Here is a 4,627-nt window from a genome sequence, read left to right on the forward strand (position 1 = left end):
TTGCCCTCTACCAGACTCCTGTACCCCACTGGTCTGGGTCTGTCACAATATATTTATTTTGAGATGGTCAAAATAATTTAAGCCCCAAATGCAACATCATAATGTGATTTTTTTTTCCAGTTTCTAAACATTAGCTGTGGTCAAACTTGTTGAGCGCCTCTGGCTCATATTGATTTCAACTGGATTTGTGGGTGACCAGCACCTCTCAAAATCAAGCCATTAGTTTTTGTGGTTCATCTAATACTCTGTCACCAGAAAGTAATAATACAATATTATGTCAGGACCTACAATAAGAATACCTAGTATGGAGGTGGCAGTCTTCTTTCCATATCATTACTGAGACCAATTTATCTGCATAGTGCCATGGCGGTGAGAGAGAAGATATGTGATTTAGATAAGATATAAATCTGAGATCATGACCTCCTTTGGTAATTGGAGATTCTACAGTGTTTTCGTAAGAGCAGACATGTTAGCCATGGTCAAAATTCAACTTTTATACAAATGGATCGAGAAACTTTTTACTGTATGAATATCACTTAGAGAATCTGAGTAACAAATTTAAGACGAAACCATCACCATCTTAGCTCCCTCTACTGTTTCTAAGGACAGAGAGATAGAAGGATGGGAGTGGTAAAACCTTTTAAAAATGCTGTTTGACCACAACTACAGCTTTACAGCCCTTTAAAAGAAATCCATCAAAATGTAACTGACCTTACGATATGGGTGCCTCACCTTGCTAACCTTAAATAGTATTATGAATTGTTTTTAGGGTCAGGCCCTAGGTATGAAAGGATTAAGGAAGGTAATATTGTAGACTGGCATCATTACAGGGACAGATTTAAGGTTATTTTGTTTTTATACTGATGGAAATTTGCAGTTTGTGTGTTAATGAATGCAGTTATTAGGTTTGGTGTCAGAATTGCATGTTTAACCTTATTGGGCAACTTTCCATAGTTTTAAATTTTGTTTTCTTTTAAATAATACATGTAATTGCACATGTTTGTAATAGCACTTCACAACCTTAATTGTTAGCAAACAAAGATTTTTATCTGGGGATTAACACCATTATCAGGGATGATTCAAGATGTTGAAGTATAAACAAGGAAGTAAACAAAATCATCATGCGCATTTCCATTTGCTAAGCATAGATATGTTTGCTAAGCATGAAATCTAAATCAGAAAAGGAAAAACATTTTATTTTCAAACTCCTAAGTGTAGATTACAAACAATGGCGCAAACATGAATGGAAACTATTTAAAAGCACTCGGATGTCCTTTTAAATACTGCAAGATTGCATTGTCACTTTTAAGTCTAGACAATTGTCACAATCTCTGATTCCATTTCTATCTGCACTAATTCAAGTATGGCAAAGGGCAACAATACAAGTCATACCATTTTTATAGAACAAGACAACACTACCATTGGCTAAACTACATACAATGTCATAGCATGCTGTCAGGGGCACTACTCCGGGGAAGGTGCTGTCTTTCAGATAAAATATAAACCTGAGGTCATGACCACTTATGGTCATTAAAGATCCCATGACATGTTTCACCAGCTTCTTGCAAAGTAAGGTACTACTCAGTTCAAGTGATGGTATCAGAATCTAGTCCTAAATAACTAATAATATTCTGCCTGACGTTCACCTTCTGGGCTAAAGTATTGTGTACAGTACTATTGCTGTTACACAGCTGCTATGTTTCATCCTACAGCAACCAGCATTTTATGGGTGACTGAAGTAAGTGATCCCTATGGATACATCTACAGTGCAAACCCCTCCCCCCTCTGCAGTGAATCTCAGAGTCCAGGTCAACTGATTTGGGTTCATATTACAGGACTTAAAATAGCAGTGTAGATGTTCCTGCTCAGGCTGGAGCTCGGGCTGTGAGACCCACCTCCCTTGCCAGGTTTCAGAGCCCGAGCAGAAACGTTTATACTTCTATTTTTAGCTCTGTAATGCGAGTCCAAGTCTGTTGACCTGGGCTCTGAAACTTGCTGCCACAGGTTGGGTTTTTCCCCCCGCAGTATGGATGTTATTAATAACAATATTTGGGTTGAAAGATAATATGTAAATGTAAAGTATTAATCAGAGCTGGTCGAAAATTTTATGATGGAAAGCTTTTCCATTTGAAAATGCAGATTCATCTAAATCTAAATGCTTTCCAGGAATGTCTTAAATTTAACGAAATTTCATTTTGGAAAAAAATATTTCAGAGAGGTCAGAACCGAGCTTCAGTTTTGAAACAACTTTTTTTGTTTTGATATTTAGTTTACATGATAAGCTATAATATAAAATTAATACAATAAAATAAAAATAAAATGATTGAACAATGTTATCAAAACAAAACGTTTTGATTGACCCAACATTAACTTTTTTAGAAAATTTTGGTTTGCAGGACTGTCACAGAAAGCCTGGCACTTTAAGAGAAGCCAGGCTCAGCTTACCAGCTAGCCCCCAGCTGATGGTGGGCCCTATCAAATTCAGGGCCATGAAAAATGCCTCACAGACTGTGAAATCTGGTCTCCCACCATGAAATCTGCTCTTTTGTGTGCTTTTACCTTATACTATACAGATTTCACGGGGGAGACCAGCATTTCTCAAATTTGGGGTCCTGACCCAAAAGGGAGTTGCAAGGTTATTTTAGGCGTTTGCAGTATTGCCACCCTTACTTCTGCATTGCCTTCAGAGCTGGGTAGCTGGAGAGCGGCGGCTGGTGGATGGTGATACCAGACACCTCTGTGTTCTTGGGGAACCAGGGTGCAGTATCCAGCCTGACTCATGAAAGACACTCCCCACCCGAGCCTCTGCTTAAACCAAAACCCATCAGAGGAAAAAACTTGCAGAGAGCAGTGAAGGGCGTTGGGAGACACACCTAGACCCCTCCTGACAAGGGTGACAAGATTAAGACATCTCCATTAGCATACAGAATGGAGAGCATAGACAACTCCCCTAGCCTCATCTGCATGAAAGATGGGACAGGAAGACATCTCAATTTACATACAGAATGGAGAACAGAGAACCACACTGAACTCTGGGACCAGAAAAAGCAGGGAAGCACTGCATCATGGGAATCTCTGCTCCAGATGCTAATGAACCTATGTCTGCACACACCCAGCTCAGCAATTATCAGACCAATTCTAGTAATGAATCCTTAATTGATATCCAAATACTGAAGCAGCCTAGTTGCATTGTAGCTCCCTGGAAGAAAACACCACCCATAGCCAAGAGTGATCAGCTCCTATTGTCTAGCCTAAAGAAAACCCTGGAGTCATCAGTTTACCTATAAACAAATCTAGTGTTCTCCCTTGAACAACTGTAATTTCTCTACAAAAATCCCTACACACCCTCCAGTCAGTGTTCTGATGCTTAGATCCAAACTAGGTATCAGTTCCACTGGGAATCCATATTCTCCTGACTGATCGTGCTGGGGCCTCTGCCTGCCTCGTCTTCAGGACCCTCAGCTACCACCATCATTTGGGAACCCCGACCAGTTCAAGCTTCAGGGAGTGGTGAGACCCCCTTCTCTTTCTCTCTTCGTTTTCCTGTCTACCTTAGGTATTAGCCTTTAATCAGGTATGTTATGTTGGTTTAGTCCTTGTGTAGTCACCGGCCACCGCCGATAACGAGAGTGAGCCGAGGGGACCTTGCCCACCACAAGGGGGAAGAGGCCTATATTCCCCCCCCCCCCCCCCCCCTTACCTCTTGAGCCCTGAACCTACCCAACCTAACTGAATCCCACCACGTGAGGGTCGCCCCATCACCATTGCCCAGCCCACCTACTTGTACCCATGGCTATTTGTATCCCCTGTGTGGATGACTGACCCTCACCACTTAGCAACTGTGTCTTGATCTCACCCACCGCCAACTCCCCCATTGGAGACATTACAGTCTGTATGTATTATGTGTGCTGCCAACCCCAACATAACAACATCTCCCCCATACTCTGTATGTTCCCCCCAATGATTGACAACTGACTCTTCAAATCTTTTGTACCGTTTATTTTTAAATATTCTCTAATAAAATTTAAATCACTATTATTCAATAAATAACTTTTATGGTTAAGTTGGTTGCTTCTCTCTCTCTTGCTGAACTTTACTCGTTTGTGTTTTAGCTTCCCCCATTCACTCTACAGCAACGCTTCTTTTACCTAAGCTAAAGATCCCTGCAGCGCCCAAAATACTGTGGGGTTTGCTCATCAAGTAGGTTACTGCCAGTACAATTGTGATGTGAGAGTGGGGATAGGGGTGTGCTGAATCTGGGACGCATAAGGGTAACAGCTTGATAGTGCTGCTTGACCCAGTCCATGGAGCCCAGGGGCATATAAGGAGAGACAGCTTGAAAGTGCTGCTTCCTCCAGCCCAGTGAGTCCAGAGACATATAAGGGGTCAGCTTGACAGTGCTGATTGACCCGGTCCGCTCAGACTTGCTCTGTTAATGTGTGTGTGTGTGTGTGTGTTTGTGTTCATCTGGTTCTGGGGCTGGAGTAACCTACCCCTAGGGAACCTAGGTCCTGCAGGATAGCTCCATTGGGAGGGGACTTGCACAAGAGAGAAGTAGAGCTCCATATGAAAACACAAGTGACACAAGCAGTACATTGATAGGATTACAGAATCCCCTTCCCCAGAA

This window comes from Terrapene carolina, unplaced genomic scaffold, assembly GCF_002925995.2.
Source record: "Terrapene carolina triunguis isolate 2854851 unplaced genomic scaffold, T_m_triunguis-2.0 Scaffold147, whole genome shotgun sequence".
NCBI lineage: Eukaryota > Metazoa > Chordata > Testudines > Emydidae > Terrapene > Terrapene triunguis.